This window comes from Vombatus ursinus, unplaced genomic scaffold, assembly GCF_900497805.2.
Source record: "Vombatus ursinus unplaced genomic scaffold, bare-nosed wombat genome assembly UNPS02009975.1, whole genome shotgun sequence".
NCBI classification, from domain to species: Eukaryota; Metazoa; Chordata; class Mammalia; order Diprotodontia; family Vombatidae; genus Vombatus; species Vombatus ursinus.
In genome coordinates this window covers 1,030,745-1,049,105 of record NW_020949753.1, presented here as the reverse complement: position 1 = coordinate 1,049,105, position 18,361 = coordinate 1,030,745, and positions in this window count along the sequence as shown.

The following is an 18,361-nucleotide window of genomic DNA, read 5'->3' as shown; positions in this document are numbered from 1 at the left end:
TTCTATGCTTATTTCACTTACATAATGAGAGAGTTGGACAGGCTGATCTCTATGACTCCTTCCTGCTCTGGAATTCTGTAAGGATATGATTTTGTGACTAATAGGCAGTGTAGCATGGTAAATAGAGAGCTGGATTTGGATTCAAATCCCATCTTAGATGCATATTTCCTGAGCAAAGCTGAGTAGTCACTTAACCTTTCTAAGCCTCAGTTTTCTTAATCAGTAAAGTGTTCCAACTCCCCAGGGATATTCTAAAGATCTGAAGCAATGCATGTAAAGCATTCTGCAGACTTTAAAGCTTTGAATGTGTTAACTCTAAGATGATCTCTAAGGGTCCCTTCAGGCTCTGAATTTCTATCCTTATATAGAGTGCAGACCTACACACTCTCCTTACATGACCCAGATACCATGACCAATTTTTCATCAGTGATGAAAAACCAAAAATAGAATAGATAAAGCCACAGTTCTCTCTGTGTGTGTCTCTGTCTCTATCTCTCTGCCTCTCTCTCTCTCTCTCCCTCTCTCTCTCTCTCTCTCCTTCCCTTCTTCCCTCTCTTTCCCCTCTTCCCTCTCTTTCTCCAGAATTCTAACCCTATGTAAAATGGCAAGGACGCCCATCAATCGGGGAATGGCTGAACAAGTTGTGGTATACGGTTGTGATGGAATACTACTGTGCTATAAGAAATGATGATCTTAGAAAAACATGAAAAGACTTGCAGGAAATAATGAAGAGTGAAATGAGCAGAACCAAGGAAAGTGAGGCAGACAGTGGTTAAATGACTTGCCCTGGGTCACACAGCTACAAAATGGCTGAGGCTAGATTTGAACTCAGGTCTTCCTGAATTTAGATCTAACACTTTATCCTTTATAATACCTAGCTGCCTAGGTGTCATTCAATAAGTACTTCTATCCAGGGTCTACCCCGATACCCAGGTACCTCATGCTCATACTCCCTTACCATCTTAGAATAAAAGTTCTTATTCTGTAGCCTCTGAATTTTTTAAAAGTATTTTCATAACTGTATTTCAATATGTAATGGGGGGTCTGGTGCATGTGTAGGCCCCATCAGCTTGCCATTATGGCATCTTTACATGGAGGAAGCTAGGAATCTATTTCTAAGAGAATTATGATGATGTGTAAGGGGAGGAAGCTGTAATTGATTCTGATCAGCTAAGCTCATGATAAAATTATCTATGGAGTAATTAAAGAAGATCTCTAATTTTCAGCCTCGTCTTCTTGGCTTCAGTGATCCTGGGAAATCCATGGGAGCTCAGCAACTGATGAACAGAATAGAGCATTTAAAAGGTCCAGAGAGATCCTCAGAGGACCATTGTTCCCCGGTACATCTGTGATTAGTTCACTGGAAGCAGTTAGAAATGTCTACACATGCTCCATAGTTTACCTCTCCAAGGAATTTCCCATATACATTGAGAAAATGGAATAAGCATTTATAACATATTTACTATGTGCCAGGCACTGTGCTAAGTACTCTATAAGTATCCTCATTTGATCCTTATAACAACCCTGTCCTTCCTAAGGGACAATGAACATCATCACAGTTTTCCCAGAAGCAGTTCTTAATGTCCTCCAGGTGAAGACTCCATTTTAGCAAGCTGATAGAGGTCTGCATCTACACCAATACCTCCATTACAAAATAATTGATTCTCTTTGTAATACAATTATATTTTGTGCATTCAGAGGTTACTCTGAGAATGCACATATGGGCTTTACTACATTGCCAAAGGGGGCCATGAGACAAAAATGGTTAAGAACTTCTGCCTTAGAACAAATGTATTTATCCAATTAGTTAGCCAGTCACTAGGTAATTGTACACAATTAAGCCTTCAGGGGAGAGAAGGAGGAAGAAATTGGAAAAGTCCCAGGCCCACCCACCCACCCACCACAATAATCCATCTGGGCCTGTCCTTCCAGGCAGTAAAACATGTTCCAGACTTTTCTGGACTCTTCCTTCTGCTTCCCCCACATCCCTCCACTCCCCTCCTAACACTACACTTTAAACCTTAATTGCATCCAATTACCTCGTGACTGGCTACCTAATTGGACAAACTCATTTGTGCTAAAGTGTTAAGGGATAATATTGGCTTAATTAAATTTTATGCCTCCCAGATGATGGATTTGCATTTCTACAGAATTTTTTCAAATGTCTCACTCAAAGAATTAATTTTCACTTTGAACAATGTGACATACTGGAGAGATAACCAGAATCTAAGCCAGCAAGGCCTGGGTTCAAACCCAGCCTCTGAAACATCTTAACTGTGTGACTCTGGATAAGTCATTTAAATACAGTGCTCCAGGCAGATCTGTAAGATTATAAATAGCAAAGAAGGTGCTGACCTGCATCGGTGGTTGGAATTACCTCTCTTAAGAGTTCTCTATATTAATGATATAACAGGTCCAGTCCCTATATTTATCCCCTGAACAGAGAAAAATGGCAGATGAAGTGGTAGGCTGTTAGGAAAGATCCTTTGGGTGAGTATGGAACCTCAATTTGAACAAGTTACACAGGTATCTCTCCCATTTGGGGTTTTCTTCGCAAAGATACTGAAGTGGTTTGCCATTTCCTTCAACTCTTTTTACAAAGGAGGAATCTGAGGACAATTTTTTGTTAAAAGAGATGGCTCCCCAGATTGGAGAAAAGGGCAGAGAAGGGGAGAATCTTTAGGGAAATGAAGGGAGTATCAATATAAATAAGAATAAATTTGTTTATCAGAAGGAATGCATAGACTTACTAATGCACAATTCATGTGTCTTCACCGGGAAATATGACAATAATTTGTCCATCGATATATTCTATCCAATAAGTCTAAGAGCTAGAGATGATTCCTGCTTTGATTGAGGTTGGCCTAGATGACCCTTAAGGTCCCTTCCAATTCTGACATTCTTTGATATAAATTTAACCTAATTATTCTATTCTGACACCTCTCCTTAATTAGTTGGACAAACCAAGTTGATCGATAGCTTCTGTTTGTAATCCTTCAGGTCTTCAGATAGTATTCAAGGTCAAATCTGCCAACAGGTCTTAACATGCAAGTGTTGGCAGGTGAGTGAGTAGGAAAGTCCAGCATGCATGGGCAGGAATATGTGCATGTAGTCCATATAAGTATAAGGTTACATGATGCACTATTGCATCATCAAAATTTCAATGCAGGAAAAAACCCACAAATTTACAATAAATTATTAGATTTTATATGCATCGTTTTTTGGAAAAAAAAATATATTTTTTGAAATTATACAAATTTCAAAAAAAACATTAAAGGGTTAAAGAAAGTAGATTTCCACCAGGGTGATCTTTTTGAAAAGGGGGTGGCAGGCCAAATAAGTTTGGGAACCTCTGACTTAAGGTTATTTTTAAAATATGCCACAGAAGAATATTAACAATGACTTGTGTACCATATGTGATCTGATCCTATTCTCCCTTCAGGGTTCTAGGGTACACAGAGAGATTGTAGTGATTATTCCACTACTGCCTTCAGTCCAATTAGACATTAGTTACATCCCCCCATTTTAGGAACAGCCCGTGGCAATCACCCCAGGCCTATTTAACCTCCTAACAGTGGCTAGCTTTTACAAAAGGATATTTACAGAGGTAGCCATGGTATAATGGATAAAGAAATAGCTTAAAAGCCAAGAAGACCTGTATTCTAGTCTTACCACAGATACATACTTGCTACACGGCCCTGGACCAGTCATTTAACCTCATAGTGCTCTGGCCATGATCCAAGACCATATAAGTCACAGAGAAGATGCTGATCTGCATAGGTAGGGTAAATTTCTTTTATCAGGGAATCACCCCATATTGATGAAATTACAGGTTTAAAAATGAAACCTATTTCCATTGAGTTTTTATTTTAATTTTTTTAATTTATGGAATAAAATAAGCATTTCCATAACATGGTATAATAAAAAAGATGATTGTACATGAAACTGTGAATCTATTACGTACAGCTTGCTATTCCTTTTAAATATATGATAAAGTTAACAAGTAAATTTTTTTTCCTTCCCACCCTAGAGATGGCTACCATTAGACACAAAATAGGTAAATATATGTAAAATTATTCTATACATGTTTCTATTTATCAGTTCTTTCTCTGAATGCAGATAGCATCTTTCTTCATATGTCCTTTATAGTTAATTTAGATATTCATAAAAGTAAAAATGATTTATTCACTCAAAGTCATTCTTAAAACAATATTGCTATTACTATACACAGTGTTCCCTTGGTTCTGCTTATTTCACTTTTCATTATTTCATGCAAGTCTTTCCATGTTTTTCTAAGATCATCATTTCTTGTAGCACAGTAGTATTCCATCACAACTGTGTACCACAACTTGTTCAGCCATTCCCCGATTGATGGGCATCCTTGCCATTTCCAGTTCTTTGCCACCATAAGAAAAGCTGCTATAAACATTTTAGAACATATAGGGTTTTTTTTTCCTTTTTCCCTAATCATTTTTTGGAAATAGACCTAGCAGTGGCATTGCTGGATCATAGCCAGAACAAACATACAAACCTTTCCCCCAACACCTCGGGGGCAGACCCTCCCCTATACCACTTAAGTCTAGGGAGCGGGAGCAGAGTAGGCTCAGCTTAGCTCAGTTCCTACATAGCAATGGTTCCAACCTCACATCCAGATGAAACATAACCACCAAATTACCTGAGTCTCAACTACTACTGGGCTGGTTCCCCGAAAGTCACTCCCAAAGACTGCTCCTTGCTTTTGGGGGTATCTGGGCTGTACTGTTTGTATAACTAGCCTGAACTCTAACTCCTGATTCCTTTGATTTCTTCTCCCAACATTTTGAAACTCTCAAGGCCAATATGATCTCTCACCACAAGCTATGAGCTAATTAGTCACTAAAATTCCCCCACAGGTGAATGAGACAGAGACAATAACTAAAGCTGATAGGCCATTTTTAATGACCTTTCAGCCAACAAGTCTCCTTTTCAATAGGTGGTTAACTGACTCCAACCAGTTTCAGAATGTCTACACATGCTTCAAAGTCTTTCTTTTGAAGGTAAGTTCCTTACACATCATCATAATTCTGACAGTAGCAGCTCCCTGGTGTCCTCCACAAGGAGAGACATGATGTTCTCCCCAGTATCCTTCACATGGATACAGCATCTGAGGTGCTCTGGTAGTGCCAGACCTCCAATTCTTCATTGAATTGGAGAAATAGAATAGGAAACACCATTGAGGACGTAGATGAGTTGAAAAAGAAGTGAACTGGTCATGTAACAGGAGGAAGGGATAACAGATGGACAGCCCAAGTGTAGCCCTGGTATTCAGGAAGTATTAAATAACCCAGAGGAAGGCCTCTAATGTATTGGATTAATCCTCTATGAAGGATTTATGGAAGGTAATGAACAAGAATCTCAAAAGATGAAGAGGCATGGACAGCTTGTGATCCTCACCAGGGGAGTGAGTATCTACACTAATGAGATCATGGAGCTATTAAATATCATAATAAATTCAATGCATCTTAAAATATACCAAAATATAAGAGGATAATAAAATTTAATTTTTCAAGCTTATAAAATGGATACCACAACTTACAACTATTGTTTTTTTTAATGAAAACCAAAGAAGTAAAAAGAAATGAAAAGAGTCATCCATACCGGATATAGATGACCCAAGACAATGGATGTACTTCATAACATAGGGCAAGTACAAGTGTTTTTACAGGCCAACATGGGCACACTTGGAAAAGGTAGAGTTCTGCCTCCCTGGATGCTGCACCAGTCCTTTTATCCTTATAATGAGTATGTTAAGGGGCAGGAGAGGAGAAGGGATGGAAAGGATGCAAATTGTCATTGAATCAATTCAACAAACATTTATCGTTTTTTCATCCTACTTGGACTAAGACCAAATTAAGTACTTAATACATACAAGGCACTTTGCTGGGTTATGAGGATACAACAAAATAAAAAAATAGTCCCTGACCTCAGGAAACTTGCATTCTACCAGGGCGTGGGGGGCCGGGTGGAACAAATGTTGAGCACACACTCCCCAGGGTTACATTCAAGCATATTTACAGTCATTCTGTGGCTACTGATTTTACTCACACTCTTTGCTCCAAGTTCACTTGTATTCCCCTACTCCACCCCTGCAATTTTTTCCCATGCAGAGAATACTGGGCTCAATAATTTGCCATCCAAATATGCAATAACCATTGCTCTCCAAAACAATTATTGCACTAAGATTCACAGTCTTACATGTTCACCCTCTTGCTTCAGGAAGCCTCCCTCTGCTCAGTATAGAACCAGGGATCAGATGTCCATTATGACTCAATTATTCACCAAAGGTAAGTCAGCCCCTCAGACACTCCCTCATAATTTCTTTCCAATGTTGTGATGAATGAATTAAAAAAAAAAAAAACATTCTGACCTTGCTCAATATGCCTGCAACTTGACCCTGACTCTTTTTTTTATATTAATCTTATTCCTAGCTAGATGTTGAAGGACTGTTTATGGTATTTGCTCCCAGGAAGGGCTGGCCACCCCTCCAGGAACCAGATATTTATAAACAGAAATACTCTCAAGGATAGTTTTGAGAGCAGGTGCTTACCCACAGATAACATATTTTTGGCAAACTGCCTACTTTGTTAGAAGGAACTGCTAGAAGCAGGTAGCCCTGACTTCATCTTCAGAGTCTCCCATAAGGTGCAGATGTGTAGCCTCGGATTTTCCTGTTAGGAGTCTGGAGGCTGAAAACAGGACTCCCCAGCCCATGTGATCCAGATGTAGATGGTTCTCCTGATGGCGATGATTGATTGTGACAAGATTGATACCGATTGAGACTTAAGTATATCATCGTTACCTATTGGGACTTACTAACTCTAACCCTATTCTACTTACTAACCTTAACCCTATTTTACTATCTTAACAATAAATACTTTTTCCATATACTTATATATAAGTCAAATTTGAGACTCTGTGTCATTTCTAAACCAATCTGAACCAAAACTAACTTAAGCTGCAGTAAATAAGGCTGCTTAGCAATACAAATGTACAGGCTCATTCCCTCTACTGTAGTCTCATTCCAGAATCTTAAACTCCTGATACACAGGGACCTAACATTCCTGTGCTATTCACCTTGACTCCAGATCTAATATGGCAGCCAAAAAGCCCCTCCCATCTCGTGCAGGAGACACACGGATTCTAGAAATAAGGAGGTAGTAGTTTCGCTGTGTTCCTCCTTGGTCTGACCACATCTGGAATAATGTTTTCCATTTGGGCACCATATTTTAGGAAGACTATTTAGATATTGAAAAGCAAGGGTTCTTAACTTGAGGTCAAAGGGTCCATGCATAGATTTTAGGAAGTTCAGGAACTTGGACAGGAAAAAATGATATCTTTCTTTTTGCTTATCTGTTACTGAAATTTAGCAACACCTTCCAATATTGATTATTCTAAGAAGGGTCTGTGAGATTGACCCAAAGGGTCCATGACATACAAAAAAAGTTATGAACTCCCACTGTAGAGCATCCAGGGGAGACCAGCCAGAATGTTGAAGGGCCTCAAGACTATAACACACAAGCAATAGTGGAAGGAACTAGAAGGTAGGTATAAAGAGAGGAGAAATCTCAGGTGCATACATGAAAATGGTATTCAAGTTAGCAGGTGAAGAGTTTATCAGGTGAAAGACTAATTATCTTGTTCTGCCTGACTTCAGATGGCAGAACCAGGGATAATGAATGAGTGGAAATGGAAAGAGAGCAAATTTAAACTGGAGGGAAAACTTTCTAACACACAGTGGCTTCAACTCCTCTCTACAAGATCAGTTCCTTTGCCCGTAAACCCTCATTCTCCTCACCTTCTCCCACTTCAGTAGGTGGGGAGAGAAAAGACAGTCCTTGGTTACTTCCTGACCAAATAGGTCACTCAAAGTTTCATACCCCTTCCAATCTAGGAATAGGCCACCATCTGCAAAGCTCAAGGTCTTAAATGGGCTCTATTCCACCCCCTTGCAAATGGAATGAAAATGATTTTTAAACATAACTACTCTGCATAAAGCAATCTACCAGTTTCAAAGACAGAGATGACCCGATCATTCAGTTCTTATGTAGTTGGGTAAATAGGATATGGAAGCAAACATTGCAAATTAGAAAGAGACAAACTTCAATCAATTAGATGGCTGAGTAGATAAAGCATTGAATTTAGAGTCAGGAAAATCAGATACACTCAAGTTAGGTCACTTAACCTCTGTCTGCTTCAGTTTCCTCATCTGTAAAATGAGGATAGTAATAGCACCTACCTCCCAGGGTTATGAGGATCAAATTAGATATCTGCAAAGTACTTTGAAAACCTTAAAGTGCTATATAAATATAGCTGCTTTTGTTTATCCTTTGTTCTTGAAGAGGACCGTGACATCAGGGAGGTGATGGCATGACATGCAAGTGAATTGGATTTAAGTAAGGCAGAGCTGTTTTGCAAAGTCACTAGCCTCAGTTTCTCCTCCAGAGCCATCTGGGTCCAGTGGCCAGATATGGATCAGGACAACTGGAAATGGCCCAGGATGCAGTGGGGAACCTTGGCCTTTTCAAACTAAGGTTTTTAACAGGTCTCAGTTTGACTGAGGCCTTTTATTAAATGTTAGCTATTATTATAGGAAAGGTACAGACAATAAATGCTATAGGAATTCCATTAAGAGAGAAATATTGTCCAGCTGGTGCCCTCAGGAACACTTTATGAAAGGCAAAGCACTAGATCTGGACCTTGAAGGACAAATAAGATATCACTAGGCAGATCTGTGAGGAAAGAGAGAAGCATTTGGAGCAGAGAAAGCAAAGTGCAAACAGGCATGAAGGCACTCAGGTACAATTACAGGACAGTGTCATCCGGAATGCAGGGATAGGGACAAGAAAGCCCAAGGAGAAACAATATCTGAGGGAAAGAAGAAAAAAGACAGAAGAGTAAGTAGGGGAATCAAGTGGTCTAAGATGAAAAGCCCTGTGTTTCCTGCACTGATGTGACATTGCTAATACAAGGCAGAAACTCTACATTTTCTTGGCTAAAAGAATTCAAGATATTTCTTCGATAAACAATAAAATATGAATATTTAAATATATAATACCCTAGACTAGCGAAAGTTCTGTCTTTTGAAGTGCACCTCCTCTCAGCTATATTAACCTAAATTGGCTGATTTAAGGACCTGTTAGATGGATGACTGTGTAAAAATCAAACAAGAGCTACATGAAATGTTTTATTCGTTTGTGGTTTTCACAGAAATTCAAGTTGGCTGGAATGAGGGGGAAAAAACAGGGAAAGTGTTAACAAAGGCAAATATTTAGAATATCCCATGTGAATTTCATCCACCAATTTCACAGTAACATTTCCTGTTGGAAAGAAAGAGGGGAGTGTTCTGAGTAACACCACATCATCTGGAACATGGATGTGCCATGACCTAGAAACCTCTGCAGGCAATGATGCCAAAAAATCCAGGGGAGAGAGGACATAACTAATTAGAAAAGGGTTTGCAAATGATGTGACAGCAAGGGGTCACAAAGAAGTCTCAGGCATGAAAGGAGAAGAGAATGGCCCTCATTGATTTGGTTCTCTATACTGCACAGAAGGTGCTGTTTTTGTACCTTTCCTGCACTAAAGATGCCCTTCCCCATCAAGTACCTGATGTTCAAGGTGATTGATTACCCAGTAGATTGAATGTTTGGCACTAAATCTGGTGACTATTGTCCAGTGGCATTTTGTATGCCTTAATTACAATGCATACATTTCTATTGCACTAGACTGATTTGAGAAAGATATCATTCTCAGCACAGATCTAGAACAAAAGTCCTTAAACCGGGGTCCTGGAACTTTTTTTAAATATATATTTTGATAAATCTATTTATATATGACTCATTTCCTTTGTGATCCTGTGAATTTTGCTTAATGCATTTAAAAACATTATTCTGAAAAGGGATCTATAGCCTTCACTAAATTGCCAGAGGGATTCATGACACACAAAAGGTCAAGAACTCATCTCTAAAATCACTGGCTAATATATACACGATGCTTTACAATTACATAAAGGAAACTAAGTGCTCTGGGCCTGGAGTCATGAAGACCTGAGTTCAAATCTGACCTCAGGCTCTTACTAGCTATGTAAACCTGGGCAACTCACTTAATCGTTGTCTGCCTCAGTTTCCTCCACTGTAAAATAGGGATAATAATAGCACCTACTTCTCAGATTTGTTGTAAGAATCAAATGAGATGATATTTGTAAAGCACCTAGCACATAGTAAGCACTTAAAAATGCTTGTTTTCTTCCCTAACCCTCTTGGAAAATACTTTTATATACATTATCTCATTCAATTCTCACATAAAATTTGGTTTGGTCAGTAGCACAGGCATAAATTTAGAGGTAGAGAGGTGTATTCAGAAGGGTCCTTGACTGAATGTTGGGAAGGATCTGAAGTCAAAGCCCTCTTGTAATACTTTTTAGCTGTATGTCCATGTTCAAGTTTCCCTGAGTCTCAGTTTCTTCATTTATAAAATAAAGATAACTGTAAACCCTAAATCAGAGGGTTGCTGACAATCAAATGAGCTGATGTACGTACAGCACCCTACAAACTGTAAAGCTCTCTCCAAATGCCAGCTGATTATACTCATTCTACAGAAGAGGATATTGAAGCTTTAGCACTGGTGAGAACATCACACAGAAAGAATGGGACAGAGCTGGTGCTGGAAAGCAGATCTTCTTCCTCCAAGTCAAACAGATTCTCCCCCAAAACACATTACCACTCCTGCAGCATACATCAAAGGTCTACCTGTACATGACACTGTCCTGCGTGGTGCACAATCAATCAATTCATACATCGGTAAACATTTATGAATTACCTACTATGTACCAGGTACTGTGCTAAGCACTAGGGATACAAAAAGAAGCAAAAGATTGTCTCTGCCCTCAGGAGCTCAACCCTAATGGGGAAAAAACCATGCAAATGATTGAAAGAAGGAAGGCACTAGAATTAAAAGGGAGAAAAGCTTCTTGTAGAAGATGGGATTTAATTGGGAATGATAAGAAGTCAGAGAAGTCATTGTGTGGAATTGAAGAGGGAGAGCATTCTAGTTATGGGGGATAACTAGAGAAAATGCCCAGAGCCATGAGATGGAGTATCTTATTCACGAAAAGTTAGGAGGCTGTTATCAGCGGCAGGGAGGGAGGTGTAAGAAGACTGCAAAGGTAGGAGGAAGCTAGCTTATCAAAGGATTTGAATGCCAAACAATGTATATATTTGATCCTGGAGGCAGTTGGAGGTCACTGGAGTTTATTGGGGGGACTTGCACTTTAAGAAAATCATTTGAGTGATTCAATGGAGGATGGATTATGGGAGCAGACTTAAGGCAGATAAACTCTCCAGCAGGCTATTACAGTAGTCCAAGCATGAGGTGATGAGAGCCTGCCCTGGAGTAGTAGCAGGGTCAGAGGAAAGAAGGGGGAACATAAGAGAGATGTTGCAAAGGTGACATCGAAAGGCTTGACAACCCGTGGATATGGAGGTGATAGATAGTCGGCAGTCAAGGATAACTCCTAAATCGTGAGCCTGAAGGAGTGGGAAGATGATATTGCCCTCTACAGTGATAGGGAAGGTGGAATGGGGGAGAGTTCAGGGTTTTGGAGGGTTTTGGACATGTTTAGCTTAAGATGCCTACTGGAAATCCAATTTGAGATGTTGGAAAGGCAGCTGGAGTTACAAGTCTGGAGGTTAGCAGAGAGGTCAGGTGAGGAAAGGGAGATTTGAGAATCATACAAATAGAGTTGGTAATTAAATGCTTGGGAACTGATGAGATCACCAAATGAAGTAGTGTAGAGGGAGAAGAGAAGAGGAATTAGGACAGATCCCTTAAGGACACCTATAATTCGGGAGAATAGTCTACAACAATCCAGCCAAAGAGACCAAGAAGGAATGGTCAGATAGTTAGGGAGAGAACCAAGAGAGAACAGTGTCCTCAAAACCTAGAAAGAAGAGAGTATCAAGGAGGGGAGAGTGATCAACAATGTCAAAGGCTATATAGAAGTCTAGGAGAGTGATGATTGGGGAAAGGCTATTGTATTCAGCAATTAAGAGATTATTTCTTTAGGAAGAACAGTTTCAGTGGAATGATAAGGTCAGAAGCTAGATTGTAAAGGGTAAGGAAGAGAGTGAGAGGGGAAAAAATGGAGGCACCTGTTGTAGACAGTCTTTTCAAGGAGTTTAGCTACAAAGAACAGGAAAGAAATAGGAGGATAGTTAGTGGAAATAGAAGGATCAAGCGAGGGTTTTTTCAAGATGGGGAAACATGGGTATGTTTGTAGTCAGCAATGAATGAGATGGAGAAATTGAAAGTAAGCAATAGAGTGGTGATGGTAGAGGGGCTGATCTGTTGGAGGAGACATGAGGGAATGGGATCACTTGGACAGGTATAGAGTTAACCTAGGTACAGATTTTAAGTCTACTTCATCATATGAGATAGAGGTGAAAGAGGAGATAGTGGCAGAAGCCAACTGAGTGATAAGAGATGAGGAAGACGGGAGAAGAGGGAGCTCATGGCTAATGGCCTTAAATTTTTCTGTAAAATATCAGGCAAGGATCTTCACTGAGATAATTGAGCTGTGGGAGATTTGAGAAGGGATGGAAAGGGTTCAGAAGAGAATGGGTTAGTGAGTTGAAAAGACAGGGTATAGTAGAATTGCCTAGCAGCAGTGAGGACCCAGTTGAAGTTGTGAAACCTAAATTTGTAGTGGACCCAATCAAATGTTCTTCACCTTTGTTCAACAACACGTGTGTAGGAGGAAAGGCAGTGAATGATGGGAGTGACCCAAGGCTGAAGCTATACAAAGAAATCTAAATACAGTTGCTAATGAATGCAGCCTTATAATTTAACATTCTAGTGCCAGATCAGTTATTTGGAACAAATAAACAAATAGGAAAAAATTAATAAAATTCAGAATTGTTGAGCTTTCCTTGGGGGACATGGTATTTTGTTTAAATATTGCTCTGAAAGAAAATGAACTAAAAAACTGCATATTAACAATTAGATAAAATCTCAATGACCTGAATCTTCTACCTGATCCATTTAATAAATCCCTGACTAATAGAAAAGAAAAAAAAGAAGGACCAGAAACCATGCAAAACAAAGTATTGAAGTGAAAGAAGGATGTAAAAGCACATTAAACTTCAGTTAATGATTGCACTCTGTGAAACAATAACCATCTTAGCAGTTATGAAAATAATTAATAATACCTATGAAATGACCATAAAAGCCTACTGAAAGAATAGATTAGGAAAAAGAAAATGCTAAAATAATGATGGTAGTTTGTTTTAAATACCACAATCCACCTACTTTTAGGAAAAGATGACCTCTCCATCACCATCAATGAAAACAATGAGTAGGACAAACCAAAAAGAAAGCACCAGCTTCCCAGTGAATCAGTGACTAATGAATACCACTCCAATGACTCAAAAGCTGGAAGAAACATCAAATAAGAGGATTCATTTGGGCCTATTGCCAATGAATGTAGAATAACAACTATCCATTTGTGACATTGGGATCTTTGATTTTTTTTTTAACCTACAAGGTAAAAACAGGTCTTAAAATCACTCTTCTCACCTCATCCTCCACAGTCACTCCCCCAGAAACATTTAAATGACATTCTGTGTGAGCTGAAGGGAACCAAATGAAATAAGAAACACATTCATATTTTAATTTAACTTAAATACACAGCACAATAGCCCAACTCTGCAGTCCCCAGAGGATGTTTTAACTTGATTTCCAAAATTTTCCAGCAATATTTTAGCCCCTGGCAATGAGAACTGAGCTGGTGTCACTTTTCCAAAGTGACTATTTATCTGACTTTTATTTTTTTACAAAAATTAGCCTATGAAGAAATTGCAGCATTTCCCACTTTAACCCACTCAGTTCCTAAGATTGTCACCTAGAGTGATTTGTCTGCCCTTGGGACTTATTAGCAAGGACAGGGGGATACATTACCTACCAGATTTGCTTCTTTTTTCTCAGGAAGGTAGAAGAGTGCCAAACCAATTCATCATAGTGGCTTTAAATATTCCCAAAAATTCAGCTGCAAGGTGGACACAATACTTGGAAATATTTGCCAGACACATACATATGAACAGTCTGGAATGAGGCAGGAAAAAGACAATGACTTTACTCTTTGGGCTTAATTTGTTCCTGTGTCTTTGCCCTTCCCATTCATGGGCATGAGAGAACAAAAAAAAAAGTTTTGGATTTGAGAAATGAGGAGAGCTCAAAATCTAAAATTCCTTGGCAACTTCCTTAAAATGATAACTTTGAAAAGATGCTAAGATGTGGTTTAACCATCAGAAAATAAGCAGGGAACTACATGGCCTTCTTGAGCTTAACTCAGAGAGAGACCTTAATGACCAAGAAATGCAGATTAAAAAAAAAAAGGTACTTAATTATTTGGAAATGGGAAGTAGAATCCCTTCCTGGAGAGGAAAATTCATGTTAGCCAAGATTCTGGGAAGCATACAAACCCTTCCTTATGGGAAAAGTCCAAGATGTATTTTTTCCTAGTCTGAAGAGCCTTTGCCTTTCTAAAAAAAAACTATTAAGTGGGTGGGGATAGCTTATAGGCTTTAAGCTAAAAGATTGATTGAAGAAATGGCACCTCAGTTTAGGACTCCAGCTGAAACCAAGATCTGGGAACAAAGAAAAGATCTACAACTTTATATCCAGGGGATTCATTCTTGGTGGTGACCTCAGGACCACCAAGAATCAATGCCCAGAAAAAGCTAAAGATTTAGCAGAAAATGAACATCTTTCAAAAGACAAGTGGAAAGCAAACCCAGGAAGCAGCATGATAACATTTGTGTCCACTCTTCCCCCTGTTGGAAAATGGAAGACTGTGCTCTAATTTTATAAGAGACATGTTTAATTGTTACTTTTCTTGCTGTACTGTTTCATTAAATGTCTTATCTGTGTCTTCTGGATGAATAGTAAAGGTAAATACATCAGTGGGGGCTTATCATCAATGGTTGAGTGGATGCACATTGGTAGAGTATGTTAAACATAGGGTAGATCTGTCTAGGGGACTCCCAATGAAATTAGGGTGGAGGAGACTCCCCTAAATACCCCACAGCAATTGTTCTATTATATAATTATATTAATTAATTAATTATATTATATAATATATAATCACTCTCAGTAAGTGAAAGTAGACACGAATTTTGCTCTTAAAAGAAGTTACTATTTCATTTAGCTGAGGCAAGGCATAACAGGCAGGGGAACTTAAATGGAGTAGGGCTGTCAGAAAAATGGGGTGACAGTGCCCTGAAAATAACAGCCTGCCTCAAAATTGTTCCTAGTTACAGTGCTGTACATTAGGATTTGGGAGCCAGGGTTTGAGGCTTCCGGGAATTCTCCATAAATGGGATACACATTCTTTTAGACTGCATCTGTGATTTTATTAGGAAGTAATAACTAGTGAGGAAGCTCCCTCTATTAATAAAGGTCAGTCCCTGCTGTGCCACTGACAGTCTCAGAGAGAGTTAACTGGGGAATTTACCCAGCATCACATAGCTGGTATGCGTCCAAGGCAAGACTTGAACTCGGGTCTTCTTCACTCTGAGGCCGGCTCTCTATCCACTATACCACACCACCTTTCATAATGTTATGGTAATACTCATAGTAATATCTTAAGTAAACAATATGTCTAGTACAGAATGAAGAAACCTACTATAAATGACATAATAAACCACATCTTTTGCAACCCCAAGGCCAGCTCTCTATCCACTCCAGTGTTTATCCACACTGCCTTTTGGGGTAAACATCTGATACAAAAGTTTATAAAGCTAATTAGAGAAATAGTATTTTTTTTTAAGTTGGGGCATCCCAGTAATAGGCTTGACTCCCAATGAAATTCACTTAACCTGGGGAAATCACTTAACCTCCTTCTGACTCAATTCTTCACCTGTAAAAAGAGGGGGTTACCCTAGGTGGCTTTTGAGGTCCCATTCAGCTCAATTCTATGATCCTGTGACCTCTTGCTTTTAGGGTCTTATGAAAGGAAGACAAGAGTCTGAAAATCTGTGCCATGGGCATTTCTAGGGCTGAGGAGGATGGAGAATTCTGGGAAGGATAAAAATAGGTATGGAAGCCATTGCAAATCTTTGCTTAGGTAGAATAATTTTAACTTCTATTTCTTCCAAACACTGGAGTGGGCAAATGGCATTTATACGGTTATGCAGGAGGGGTAGGGTGCAAATAAACCAACATCAGGGGTTATAGTAGCCAAACAACTAGCTTTAAAAAAAAACCCTTCCCTCACTCACTTTAAATCACTAAAGATAACACAAGAGATTAATACTTTATAGCACGATTCCTAGGCTTCCAGGGGACCCACATTTCAATATGCAAACCAGTGGAACAGAAATGACTTTGCACGCACTGGTGAGTACATCCCTACCTACAACCACAGGCCTTCCTCAGCAGAGGGTGTTTGGTACACTCAGAGTTAAAGTAAACAGTTCATTGACAGCCGGATTTTTTTTATCAAATGGAAAAACACTGATCACTTGGTACACAAACAGGGAAGTAATTCCCATTGCCAAGGGCAATACGGGTAATGTGGCTTGAGGAGTATTTCTTTTTTTTTTTTAATCCTTTTTTTTAAATTTAATTTTCTTCTGTATTTTTATTTAACAAATATAAATATACCAAAAAGAACAGGAAAAGATTATATATGAAACTGTGAACTTCAATTACATATAACTTGGTGTTTTAGGTATATAAATATATTACATATATGTAGACACATATATGTGTATGTATACACTTTTATACAGATATACATACCTCTCTATTATCTATATATGTATATGTGTGTATATGCATATATGTGTATATATGTATGCACACACATATATGTATATATACATATGTATATACACACTAGCCCAAAAAAGTTTTAATAGCTTAAAATAAAATAACTTTTTAAAAATATAATTTTTTTTATTTTAAAACTAACTTTTGGGACAACCTATATGTATGGATGACTGGAGGTGGGTGAGTGTGGGTTGGGGCTGGAGGTGTTCATGTAATTTAGAGGCTGGCCAGCTTAATGGATAATCTGGCGTCAGAGCCAGGAAAACCTGGGTTCAAATCCTGCTTCTGATACATATGGGCTCAGTCAATAAAAATATATTAAACACCTGTTATGTGCCAGACACTGTGCTAAGCTTTGGAGATATAAGACTAGAGATACTTAACTTCTCTGAAAATATTCTTTCCAGACACACTTTGGAGATGCTTAACTTCTCACTGCTTTGGGCAGTTCTCTAAGATTATAAATTGAAGATAAAATGACAACCTATATTAGTAAAAGGAATTTGCTTATCCGGAAGTTCTCTATACCAATGGCCCCTATCCCTATCACATTTAACATGATCTCACCAAAACTGCCTTGTTGGTCTCAATCACCTCCTGAATTCCTTTCTCTTTTGTGCATTCTTTTAATGTTTCATTAATATTCTTTTCTTTTGTTTGCATTTCTATCACTATCCACCAAAATCTTCCACCAATTTCCCTCCCCTATAGAAGTCCTTTCTTGTAACAAATCATTAGATTCAAGCCAAACACATACACAATGGCTGGTCGGAGAATGAATGATTTATTCTGAACTCCTAGTGGAAAGAAATAAGCAGCATGTTTCATCATCCCTCTTCTGCAGTTGTGATGACTGGTTGCTACATTCTGAGATTTTCAAAGTTGGTTTTCCTTACACTGAAAACATTTCTCTATTGATGGGATGGATAGAGAATAGGAAACAGGTCTGCTAAAAATGTCATAGAGAGAAAGTAGGGCAAGTGGTTTCTACTTACTAATAGAAAAAGAAGAATGTCCACTTTGGAGTGTCAGCACTATCCCCAGTTATGTTAGGAATGAGGATGAGAAAGATGGTGCTGTGAAAAGTAGGACAGAAGCATTAGGAAACATTTATAATAATGGACCTTAAATCAGGGAGGGCTTTATAGCTGGTATCTTTGTTTAAGGGACTTAAATGTGTGCCCTTGGCTAGTCATCAGGCAAGGAATGCAGTGTCTCGTTACTTCTGGGGTTTTATAAGTTTCATTTTAACCATTTCAGTCCTGGTTAGGACCTTGCAGAAACAGGTGAGATCAGGGAACATTAAGTACAATGAAGGCTTTGTTTTAAATCCCACTTGAATGATAATGTCATAGAATGCTGCCTTAGCATTTAAATAGCTTAGCAAATCATATAATTAGATAGATAGGTAGATGGATAGATTAGATAGATAGATAGATAGATAGATAGATAGATAGATAGATAGATAGATAGATAGATAGATAGATAGATAGAT